Raw genomic sequence first — 13163 nt, 5'->3', positions numbered from 1 at the left:
GGAGATAAGAAGAATAATAATAAGATAAAACATTATCTACTCAGTAAAGCAAAAGCCTGCCAGAATAAAAAAGTATTTCTCAGCCTGGAGGATGATGACATTCAATTTATAGAAAAATGAAGTCTCTTTATCTACTATTGGAACAAGAAAGTTCAGGATAGAATTTATCCTTCCTCTATTTTAGATGCAATGTAATCAGAAGTTGTTTCATTAAATACATGGCAATTATGTGAAAGCAAGTGGTAAAATTCAGTGAAACTCAGCAACACTGGATTGTCTGTTTTCATTTTTCTTTCTTTGTTCTGTTGCAATACGGCTCCCTTATGTCTTCAGTATTGTTTCCATATTTCTCTAGTTTTACTTTTTTGACTAAGCATTCTGGTTTCGCTTTCTGCATTATCGTTACGCTAGAAGAATTTGTTGCATCATTTTCCCTGTATTTATTTGTATATGAATTAATATACAATACAAAAAATAAAAAAGAAGATAGCAAGGCAGGAGGTTACCTGAACTGCAGACGGCAAAGAATTCCATATCTCAGGTGCGGCCACTGAGAAGGCCCTGTTTCTTTCCCCAGTCAATTGCTCTTCCAGTATGGGCATGACGCAAAGAATAGTCCCTCCACCATATCTCAGAAACCAGACAGGTTGGCATGGGATCAGGCACTGCTCCTTCTGGGAAAATTCTGAAACTTAATTGCCACATTGATGGTGATGGGAGGGGGGAGGGATAGGGCGGAGAGAGTCACAGTAAGAGAGGAAAGGGTTAACTTTCCTCATGCCCTGTGACCCCTTATCAGTCACTTTACACAATAAAAATCTGAAAGCTATCTGACAGCGCAATGCATACACATTTAAAAGCTGCAAAAGTTTGAACAACTGGCTCTGCATGCCTACTTGGAATGTTGACTTGAGTCATAGCAATACAGGAAGCTGCCTTATATTAAGCCAGACCATGGGTCAATTTAGTTGAGTAATTTGTGTATCTGCACTGACTGGCTACGACTCTCCAGGGTTTAAGACACAAAAGCGTTTCCTAGCCCTTCCTAAAGTTGCCAAGAATCGAAGCTCAGACCTTCTACAAGCAAAGCAGCCGCTCTGAGCCACCGAACTAAAGGCCCTTCCTCAGGGAACTTCTCTCAAATCCCTTTGAGTTCAGTGGGACTTACTCCTAGGTATGCAGTGTCAAGATATTCCTGTCTTGGGCCTAAATTTTGGTCCCGGCCAAAGTGTCAAAACTTTGGTTCAGCAATTATACCTAGACTTCCGGCTGAGGTCTGGGATCGTGAGCTAGCTGTCTCTGGCCCTCAACTGCCAGAAGGCCCAAGATTTACTGCACCTGTGTTATCTACAGAAACACAATATCTCAAGGAAGTACTGTACACGGTTGCTACTTGGAATAACATTTTTCAGTTGTCCTGTCATGGAGGCCATTACCAGACAGAGCGCCTGGAAAGTTACAATTAAGAAGCCCTTTTCCTGGCTGAGGTGAGAGCAGGTAAGAAGGTATTTTAAAATCCACCTTGTATTATTTCTCCCTCCCTCTGCCCCTCATGAGCTCCTGGCTAGTCCCCCCACTTTTGTCTATCTTTTGTACTTTCCCTGACTGGCACGTCTTGTTGGGGGTCAAAAGAGTGTTTCTAAAGCATTGTAGCTCAGGTTAAGTTGGACTATGTTAATTTTGTGTGTTTCTGTATTTTCCCAAATGTGCCTAAATTCTTAATTTGTCTTGCTCTTAAATCTTCTATTCTTATTTGCTGAGAGAGTTCTTGCTACGCTGCTGTTTTAGTGTTATATGCTTTACTTTTGTGTGGTTATTTGGACTGAGTGAGTGGACTAGTAAAAGGAGTGGTGGTAGCTTACTACCTTGGAGTGTTTTGTTCACCCTGAGGTTTGGACTAAAATTTTCATTCAGCATAGAGAGGCACAGGCCTGGATTTTCGGTGGGGTTTGAACTGCATTTGGGGCAGGAGTTGAGGAAACACGGATTCCTTGACATTTGGTGGCAGTGTCATGGTATTAACTATTCTGGGACATATTCAGGTAACTAAAAGACACCCCCATGTCACTCCATGGCTAGGGACTAAAACACCCCTTGTACCCTGCGTCATAAAGAGGATTATACCAAGAATGTGTGTAGTATCAAACCGTAAAATAGGTCACTTCCTTTAGGGTCCTCATCTCAGAAATGCCGGTTTTTCTGCTTAGTTCAAGGTGTTTTTGTTTTGCTTTATACGAATACAAAATGGTATGTGCCTAGTTGGCTAGTCATAATGCAATAACAGGCATGCAGGAAATACTAATAAATTCAGGCCAAAATCAGCTGAGCAGTTTTAAAAAAAAATAATAATCTAGTTGAGGCTTGGAAAAGCAGACCTTAAGGTCAAGTTCCACAAAAAGTTGTGCTTTGAACTGAAGAGTATCTGGTGCAGAGAAATGTTGTGAGTTGTGGGTGCCAGGGTTTGTAGGTGCCAGATTCCTCTAAATTCCTGGGTCTGATAGGTGTTAGAATTTAACCAACGCTTGAAGTGTTGAAAAGGCTGGCATACTGGGGTTTAACAAAGTATTAAAGTACAGGCCAAACCAGCTTCCTGTGTTCAGGAAATCGCCTGGGAGATCAAACATTAGCCAAAGACAAAAGCCTTTAACTAATGACAAATGGGTCGTTAGAAAAGCCAGAGGGGACTCTGAGCCAGATGGAAAATGGGAGGGGGCCCTCCCTCAGCTCTGAGTTACCGTATTTTTCGCTCCATAAGACACACTTTTTTCCTCCTAAAAAGCAAGGGGAAATGTCTGTGCGTCTTATGGAGCGAATGCCTATGGATGGCGGGGGGATCCTGCTGCAGTCGCGAGCTGAGGAGGGAGAGGAGAGCCCGCTCGCTTTAAAGGAGCAAGGCGGGAGAGGAGAGGAGCTGCTTACATGGGTGTAAGTGGCTCCTGTCCCATTGGCTGCTTTAAAGCGACCGTGCTCTCTTTCCCTTCCTCCTCCCCACACAGCTCACTGAAAAGCAGCAAACTCCTCTCTTGCATTGTTAGCTGCCTCCTTCTCCACACACCTCATGCATGCTCCTTGTCCCTTCAGTGTTTTTCCTATCCTCCCCACTTAAAACATGGTTACAAAGCATGGATCCACATGGATCCCCAGGATTTTTGCATTGGGTCACCCCAGGTTCACCACCAGATCACATAGCATGTCCATGGCTACAGCCTGCACCCAAAAAAATCACGCACCCACTGTTGCCTGTGGCCGCAATGGCGCAAAAACGTGGTTACAAAGTACAGATCCACATGGATTCTCAGGATTTTTGCATTGGGCTACCCCAAACTTACCGTCAAATCATATGTTTGTGGCCACAACATGAACCACAAAAATCATACATCCACTGTTTCGTTCAGAATTTTTTTTTTCTTGTTTTCCTCCTCTAAAAATACAGTAGTTTGAAGACAAAAGCAGGGTTTTACAGTTGATGTATGTGTGTGTGCGCTGTCTTTGAATTGTATTAGACTGCACAGTCAGAAATTTTGAAAAAGAGACTTAAAAATTCCTGAAGAATGTACACTCATCTTTCCCCCTAACTATTAAAGTGTATTAAGTCAATCATAATAATTACTAGGAACAGAGCTATTAATGTTTTATTCACTTAGTATAGTGATAGTTATTAAAATCCTTAACATTTTGTCTAATTAGTATCACTCGCCTATAAAAATATCAAGTAGGAAATGTATTAACTGAGATGGAAAGATGGTGTATAGTAAGTGATTCCATTTTAGAGTGCTTCGTATTAAGCAATTTTCTTTTAACCGGCCAGTGGCTTGTCTAGATTGATTCATAATACCTAAAAGGAGGGCATTTAAGTGTTCAAAGCACAGTGTTCCTCATGTTTTCATTACTGCCTTCTGTATTCCATGCCTATATTGTCGCCTTATAACACAATTATATCACACAATTTTGACATTCTGAGGTATGAAACTGGATCTCATTATTTTCATGTGACGAAACTTTCTTCTGAATGTGTCCTTTTGCGGTTAGATCAATATTGACACTCATTTCTGTGGTAAATGATCAAAGCTATAGTTTCCAAGTACACGATAAATATCACATCTCAGCATGTGGGAAGCACACTCAGAAGAAAGCTTGAGAGGCAAAAGAAAGTTTGAGAAGGAAAAGTCACCTTACTGTGGCTTTATAATGAACCGCCTCTCCTGTTATGCAGAGAGGCGAACCCAGGTTTGCCATTGGGTGTGCATTCTGTGTTTTACATGTGGTTTCACTCAATCCACTTCAGTGTCATCTCCAAAGAGGCACAAAATACCTTCCAATCCAGACCCCAACTGATGGATGAACCTGAACGATGCAAGTGTTTGTGATCATTGTTGCTTTTTTTGTTTGTCACACTCACATTATATATTTAAAGTTAATCCTTGAAACATTTTAAGTAGACACTTAAAAATGGGAAGTATGGTGTTGCTCTCAATTGAAGCATCATCACCTGGAATCCTTGGGCATGTGTATTCCACCACATACACCCCCTTTTCTGGCTGAGCACTTTGAACAGTGGATTGCTATGGTTCATAGTGGAAAATTAAAATGGCAGCTAGACACAAGCTGTTACTGGTCCTGTCCACTACCATGGCCCATTGATGCCCAGAGATCTATGACATTCAGTGATTCTGATGAGTTTTGTGTGTGCCAGCGAGTTTATAAATTTCTCCACAAGCAGGAGAGCAGGATCAGAGTACCGGAAACAATTATGTATTATGGAGGCAGATCCATGTAAGGGCTCTTCCTTCAGGGAGGTGACATAGATCAGTGACTGAACATATGTTTTACATGGAGAAGGCTCCAGGCTCAATCTCCAGTTAAAAAGGGATCAGGCAGGAAGTGATGGAAAGGCCTTTGCTTGAAAACTTGGAGAGCCACTGCCACTCGTAGTAGACAATACTGAGCTAGATAGGCAAATTGTCTGACCTGGTATAAAGGCAGGTTCCCATTTTTCAGTGCTTTCGGTAGCTTAGCAAGTCTGAACTCCTTAGAATACAGTGTAATCAATCACTGGTTCCTGCGGTACCTCAAGCCAAGTATATGTAGGAGAAGCCCTGTTTGGAATTGCTGATGAGCAATGTTTCAAGAACAACTCCTATCTACATGCATCTCAATTTAGATTAGACTGCTTAAAGAACCACACGGTTTCCTGCTACAGTGAATAAGCACAAGACAGCCCAGTCACATCCTTTGCAGCTGAAGGTCACTAGCTTCATAAAAGCAGACAAGAACCGATCCATAGGTGGAGAAGGCTGTTCTGCTGGTTGCACGGGGCTCATACTCACAGCAGTGAGTTATTGTCAGGTTTTAAATTAACAGTGTGGTGCTCCGTTAGCACAAGCCTGACATTAATACACCATGCAGGAGATGTTCAGTATCCTCTTCCTGCAATAATTTTGAGGGTTTAGTAGGAGAACCAAAAAGAATGACAGCACAGGGAACCATAACAGTGGCTTAAGAGAAATATTAGCCATTAGTCCATGATAATGAAATTACTTAGTTTTACAATTGACTTACTAATTTTAATCTCAATAAGTATTTATAAGTAGGAAGGAGAGTAGGGCTGTAAGAGAGTTCATTAGTGCTTTATATTGCAAAAATGAATTAAAATTAAATACAGGGGCAATGATAAATAATAAAAAGATAGTTAAAGGAAGAGTGCTAGATGTGATCAACTGTTAAGTTTGGGCTACTTGGGTTTTCTTCTTACTTTATTATTTCTATAAATCTCATTTTGTTTGTGCCAGTAGGCAGAGAAATACACTAAAATAAATAGAAAAGCAAGAAAGTATTCCTTAGAGAAACTGCAAATCAACTAGAAGCCTTTCTAGACACGATGCCCCATTGTAGACTTATCTATCTAATTTATACCACACTTTTCTTAGGCCCCCAAAGCAGCATAATAATAAAACAGTTAGTAAAACCCTAGAATAGCAAACTAAAACACAGAGGCAATTACAAACAACAGTAAATCTATAAAGCAATTTTCATACTGGTGTGCTGTTGGTGAGAAGAAAGAAGAGGTGGGTAGGAATGGAGGAGATACTCAATTCAGTTCACATTTAAAGCTGAATCAATCAAATTATTACTCTCTGAAAAAATATGAGAACCAAAACACAGCCATCCTTTAAAATTCTTATCTGAATTTTGCAATCAGCAATCAGAACCAGTGAAGGCGGTGAAGGTCCTGTGTGAGTGCCTGGAGGCGGTTGGAGGATGGATGGTGGCTAATGGATTGAAGTTGAATCCTGACAAGACAGAAGTACTGTTTTTGGGGGACAGGGGGCGGGCTGGTGTGGAGGACTCCCTGGTCCTGAATAGGGTAACTGTGCCCCTGAAGGACCAGGTGCGTAGCCTGGGAGTCATTTTGGACTCACAGCTGTCCATGGAGGCGCAGGTCAATTCTGTATCCAGGGCAGCTGTCTACCAACTCCACCTGGTACGCAGGCTGAGACCCTACCTGCCCGCAGACTGTCTGGCCAGAGTGGTGCATGCTCTAGTTATCTCCCGCTTGGACTACTGCAATGCGCTCTACGTGGGGCTACCTTTGAAGGCGACTCGGAAACTACAGCTAATCCAGAATGCGGCAGCTAGACTGGTGACTGGGGGCGGCCGCCGAGACCACATAACACCGGCCTTGAAAGACCTACATTGGCTCCCAGTACGTTTCCGAGCACAATTCAAAGTGCTGGTGTTGACCTTTAAAGCCCTAAACGGCTTCGGCCCAGTATACCTGAAGGAACGTCTCCACCCCCATCGTTCTGCCCGGACGCTGAGGTCCAGCGCCGAGGGCCTTCTGGCGGTTCCCTCATTGCGAGAAGCGAAGCTACAGGGAACCAGGCAGAGGGCCTTTTCGGTGGTGGCGCCCGCCCTGTGGAATGCCCTCCCATCGGATGTCAAGGTGATGGACAACTACCTGACATTCAGAAGACATCTTAAGGCGGCCCTATTCAGGGAAGCTTTTAATGTATGATATTTTAGTGTTTTTTGGTTTCTGTGGAAGCCGCCCAGAGTGGCTGGGGAAACCCAGCCAGATGGGCGGGGTACAAATAATAAATTATTATTATTATTATTATTATTATTATTATTATTATTATTATTATTATTATTATTATTATTAGAAAAGGAAAGTCCACCTGGAAAAAAGACCTGAAGTAGCCTTTGCCTGTTTCCCTCACACAGAGAAATCCACAGATGGGGTACTGCTTCCAAGAAGGCCCTCTCCCCAGATGCATAAAAACTGGGAGGAAACTGGGAGTGACATCAGGATGTGTGTCTGAGATCTGCACATGAAGGGAAGGGTATTGTTTTTTCCCATCATCTAACAGCAACAACAAAAGTAATAATAGTTTATACATTTTAGACAATAGTTTTTCATTATTCCGCAATAACTCTCTTTCAAACTGTGAGATTTGGTCCAAAAATCCAAACATATCATATACCATATTTTTAGCTCCATAAGACGCACTGGACCATAAGATGCACCTAGTTTTTAGAGGAGGAAAACAAGAAAAAAAATATTCTGAACGAAACAGTGGATGTATGATTTTTGTGGTTCATGCTGTGGCCACAGACATGATATGTGATCTGATGGTGAATTTGGGGTGACCCAATGCAAAAATCCTGAGGATCCATGTGGATCCATGCTTTGTAACCATGTTTTTGCGCCATTGCGGCCCCATGCAACAGAGGGTGCGTGTGTTTTTTGGTGCAGGCTGTAGCCATGGACATGCTATGTGATCTGATGGTGAATTTGGGGTGACCCAATGCAAAAATCCTGAGGATCCATGTGGATCCATGCTTTGTATCCATGTAATTGATAGTACTGTAACCAGTCAGTAACCTGTCTCCTTATTTCTTCCATTGGTTTCAATCTGGGTTCACTCCATGAGAAGTCCAACAAGTCTCCATAGGTTGCCCACTGTCTATCCATGTTGCTTCTCTTGATGTAATTGCTTCAGTTGGCGATAACTATAGGGGTGTCTTTCTTTCCAGCAAATTATTGTATTTCTCCCAGACTCTATACAAATTCCTCCTCTTGACATGATTCATAAAACTCTTATTTATTTTAGCTTTCCCATACCAAATACATGTCCAATTCTAAGAGGATACCCTGCTAGTAGGACAACTCTTCAGATCTCTTCATTTACAGTGCTAGTCACAGGGGCAGCTAGAAAATCCAGCCGTTTGCAGGAGCCACACTCTAGTTATCATTCTGTATCGGTTTTGAGGCTTAACCCTAATTAACTTTTAATTCTACAGTGATGCCAAACATGCCAGACAGAAGCATTGCAGCTCAGCATTTTCCTTGAATACAAAGAAGGCCACGGGAGATACCGTACTTTCCGTGTATCAGACGAGGTTTTTTTTACTCTAAAATAATGTTCAAAAATGTGCCTCGTCTTATACATGGATAGTGAATGGCGGGGACAGGTGATTGGCTGCAGCCACGAGTAGGAGATTTGGTGGCTCATTGTTGGCTGCTAGAAGGGCTGCTTTGGATTGGCTGCTGCTGCTCTAATTGGGTTGGTGATTGGTTTCTGCAGCAAGGACTGCTGTGGATTGGCTGTCGCTGTTACGATTGGCGGCTGCTGTTCTGGGACGTGCATGATTGTCAGCGGACAGCTTTTCTCAGTCAGGTTAGTGATTTTTGGCTGGGGAAGGATCTGTTGACGATCGGCTGTTGCTGTGGCAAGTGGGCAGTGGATTGGCAGTTGCTGGCGATTGTCAGCGTCGCTGCTGCGGGTGAGCGATTTTCGGCAATTCCCCCCCAAGCTGTACAACTCTGGGCAACCTCCCCCAAAAGCTCAACAACTCTGAGCCATCTCCCCTCATTTTCTTAAAATTGAGTCCCCCAAAATAGGGGACGTCTTATACATGGGGGAGTCTTATACACAGAAAAGTACAGTAATAGCAATAAAGTGCTTAGAAAAAGCAGTAGGATAGCTCTCCCACTTCTCATGGTCAGTATCTTGTTTATTTGCTTACGTAATTTGCATCCCCAAGTGCCTTGAAAGGGTCTACCCTGTGATCGTAAAATAAGTACATTAATAACATCATACAAATCATATGGTGGAAGAGTAAAACAGAGAAACAGTTGTTATAGACCGTCACAATTTGAAATTGAGGCAAGAAATTCATTTAAGTTTATTTAACACAATTGGCACTTTTTTCTCCAGTAAAACAATGATCCCTGATTTTAAAAAGATTCTTATATATACACAGAAAAGAAGAAAAAAAGATATATTGGAGGCCTCAGTGTATAGTATAGTGGTGAGCACTGTTGCTTTGCACCGGCTATAAAACGCTTTTTAAAACCCGCTGTTTACTGCTGAATCGAAACAAGTGTCACTCCACAGAAAACCCAGTGGGTTCAGATTCAGCAGTAAACAGTGGGTTTTCCCAGGAAAAGTTGTGTAACAAAATAAGAATCTCTCAGACTTGTGACTAGAAATCATGAGGCAGGTGGAAGTGTGGATGAGTCCATGCATTGCAGGCAAAGCATGTTGACCTCATTCAACTGCTGTGTATTCAGAATTATCTGGTGTTTTGGGTCATGAGACAACAACAGTAGTTGGTACTGGATATGTTTGCCACTGCTGTGCATTGCTCTGCATCAAATATTACCTTTATTCTTATATAAAGAATGGGGTGTTGTTTGGTGAGGGTTTGTTGCGGGGTTTGTCGCTATTGGTTTTTTGTATCGTTACTTTAGATTTTTGTGGTGGTTTATGTGGAAATTGTTCGGTTTGGTTTTGTATCTTTAAATGTTTTGTTTATTGTTTATGACTACTTTTTATGTTGTGGTTATACATTTAATTATTTATTTCATGTTGTAAGCCGCCTTGAGCACAGTTTTGATCGGTGGAAAGTTGTCATAAAAATAAAATTATGTGTGTATGTATTATATTGGGAAACTTAGTGGTATTTACCATTAAGAGTTGAAAATGGAATAGGTTTTTCGCCCTGCATGCTTGAATGTCACAAGAATCCAAGACTCTTTCTGCAAGCTTCTCCCCTTAACAAAATGCAGTGACACAATGCACAAACAATGATTTATTTTTTTCCCACTAGCACAAGCCAAGGCAAATATTTTTGAGACTGAGGCATAAGCATATTATTTATGTAGATTTCCCCCCTTATTCTACCCCAAAGGCTCTTGTGATTTAAAAAATATTCTTATCCCATTTAACTTCACAGCATCAGGCTGAGAGATACTGCCTTGCTCAAGGCTATGTGGTGAGCCATCAGTGGCTTAGGAGAATTTGAATCTGGGTTTCCCACATCAAAATCCAACAGTATCTCTACTGCGTGAATATTCCAAATGCTCCAGGCATGCAAAAGTTTGTGTCTGTATTTTTTTTGGGGGGGGAGTGAGGGAAAACCATGTTTGAATTATTTCCTTCCCCCGAGCCCCCAAAAAACCCTTGCTGTTCAAAGAGATCTATCATGCCAGGAAGAAATGGACTTCCTAGTCTTTCTGGTGCAGTATTTTGTGCTCAGGGAGTTTTTTGTGAGAAGGTAGTCTGTGCAGACTACCTTCCCACATCTGCACAGCCTGATGTGTACAGTCCAAATATATGTGATATTGGTCTTCATGCTTCCATAGGGGCAGAATAGAAATATTCACCCATTGGCATGCAACATCTTCTGAGCAGTGTGTAAACAAATAATGATGTAACTGAGAGGCTGCATCAGTTGGTTGGAAAAGATGATCTCATGAGTAGCGACTAATTTGCCAGCCTTCAGCCTTCCTCTGTCTCCCTAATCAAAGGAAGCAGCTGGGAAGAGATGTGACATTTTAAACCTTCCACTGCCAAAATAGAATCTAGTGAATAACACTGCTTCGCTTTTGCAGTGGGGCAGAAAAATCATTTGAGGCTTTGAGAGTGTTTTGCATGCACTGCCTTCATTTTAGCACTGGCATTTCCCACTCTCACTTTTACCATGAAAGAGTTTGAAACCAGCTCCTGAAGGACAAGCCTATTTGTGCTGACCACCATTTTCCTTCTGCCGGAGATGGCTCCCTGCTTTGAATCAAAACTAGACATTGTGTAGGTGCAATTAACCTGCACATTTTTAGACCCCCAGAGTAATCTTCACAGTCTCTTTGATGGTGAGAGAGAGAATGGAAGAGCATTTGGCCATTTAACCTTTTCATTCAGAGGGCTTTATAGCGTCAGTGCCGGGCCATAGAGAGGCAACCACCATACAAAGTGGATACTGTTGTTAAAAGCGAGCCAATGGCTGGCCTGGATGAGTGGAGTCACTGTAGACCCCTATGAGCATTTCATTGACTAGGAACACTGTAGTCTGTAGCCCTAATGCGACTTACCATGTGGGACAGCAGTATGCAGGTGTGTGGGTTCCCGATTTCTGACCCTGACAATCTTCCATTTCTCCACTTCTCTCCTGATCAATGGGGAATTGGGGTAGAGGGTTCCTATTCAGTGAAATCTTCAGGTGCTTCCTTATGTGTTTTTCCTTGTAAGAGAATTTTGGATATTGAATGGATCTTGTCTGAGCACTCAAGTTTTCATTGGGCTCATGAATTCTGTGATACATGCCAGCAGAGGCTGTAGTTTGATAGCACCTTGTCATTGAGGTGTGGAAACAGGTGCTGTGTCCCTTGCTATCTTCCCTTCCCTATCCTCCCCACTATTATAGAGGCTGCAAGAACATAAATATAAGAAGAAAGGAAGAGCCTTGCTTAATCAGACCAAAGGTCGATATAGTCCAATATCCTGTTCCCATAGTGGCCAACCAGATCCCGATGGGATGACCGCAAACATAGGAGGCAACTCCTAGGGTCCGAGCTCCCTTTGGTCCCACCCACCCTCCAATAAAAGATTTGAGGGGCCTGGGCTTACGTGCCCCCCACAAGTTGGCACCCTGAGTTTAACAACACTCCTCTGCATGCATGCTTTGTCGGTACTTAATCACCATGATAGAATCAACACAAATTAAAAACAAAACAGAATGTCTGTTGGTAGGAACAGAAAAGGCTGAAGTTGCTTCTCCTCTACAGATTCAAATACATGTGGCTGTGGACTGCTCTGGTCTAATTTGAATGGGGAAAAGTGAATTAACAGCTAAATAATGCTCAAATGTGGACAAGCGCTCATTTGCTCCACCTGTTTCAAGGGCTGCATGCTTGTGCATTCCACACAATGTTACTTAAGAATCACTGAAATAATGTACCGGTACATGCTTTTCAGAAGCAGTTAAAAAATATGAGTTGATTTTTTTCATCTGAATTTGCTGGACAGCTCTATCCAAGCAATTTCTCATTATGGACCATACACAACAACATTCTTTTGCTTAGCCAGCACTTCAGATGAGAGGAGGTATGCCTTCTTTTGTTCTGTTACCAATGGTAAGCAATATGACTGCCAAAACTCTGCCATCTCTCTACAGGAACATTCATCATACACACAAAAGTTTGTTTTTGCCTGTAAGGCGCTATTTTCAGGGGCTGGAGGAAGAGTGCACTTGAATAAGTTCTTTACAATGTGATGCTTAGTCCTGTGTCATATCAACAACGGGAGCCAATTCATACTTCCTCCTCTCACATGGCAACGAGAGTCAAATTTATTTGAATCCCTTTGCCAAGTTAAGCAAATGGTGTGCAGAGGTACAACGAGGCGTGCAGAATGCGTTCTGTTGTTTGGCAATGGGGGCAGACCGCAGCTTGGTTTTAAGAGTACCTGCTTTACATGCAGAAAGTCTGGTGTTTCCATCTACGGCTGGGACTGGGAATCTCCCATGTCTGAAACCCTGGAGAGCCACTGTCAATCAGTGTGGATGACGCTAAGCTAGATGGAGCAATAGTCTCACTCAGTATTAGGTTGCTTTCTGCGCATTGCATTTCTTTAAACATTTTACGTAGGATACAATTCTATGTTCATGTTCCTAGAGTAAATTCCATTGAGCTTAATGGGACTTATTTCTGTGTAGATTCATGTTTACTAGTTAAGCTAAAAAAAAAAAAAAAAAGGTTTTAATGTAAGGCCCATCTAGTCCACCATCCTATGCCTATGAGGAACCCCAAAAGGGGGACCTGAGCAAAGAAGCCTCTCTCCTCGTTCAGAAGCATACTGCCTCCAACAGTGGAAGTAAAA

The 13163-nt window shown here is 42.3% G+C and overlaps 1 long non-coding RNA gene across 1 annotated transcript in view; it reads left to right on the top strand.

Annotated features, from left to right (window-relative positions):
* Positions 1 to 903: 903 nt before the first annotated feature.
* Positions 904 to 13163, top strand: part of LOC308583680 — a 38703-nt gene continuing 26443 nt past the window's right edge. Inside the window, exon 1 of the long non-coding RNA XR_014006344.1 lies at positions 904 to 1497. This is a non-coding gene — a long non-coding RNA (uncharacterized lncRNA). The remainder of the gene's footprint in view (positions 1498 to 13163) is intronic.

The sequence above is a fragment of the Podarcis bocagei genome, assembly GCF_964188305.1.
Source record: "Podarcis bocagei genome assembly, chromosome: 1".
NCBI lineage: Eukaryota > Metazoa > Chordata > Lepidosauria > Squamata > Lacertidae > Podarcis > Podarcis bocagei.
Note: the sequence above shows the minus strand (reverse complement) of the source record. Positions and strands in the feature narration are given on the sequence as shown.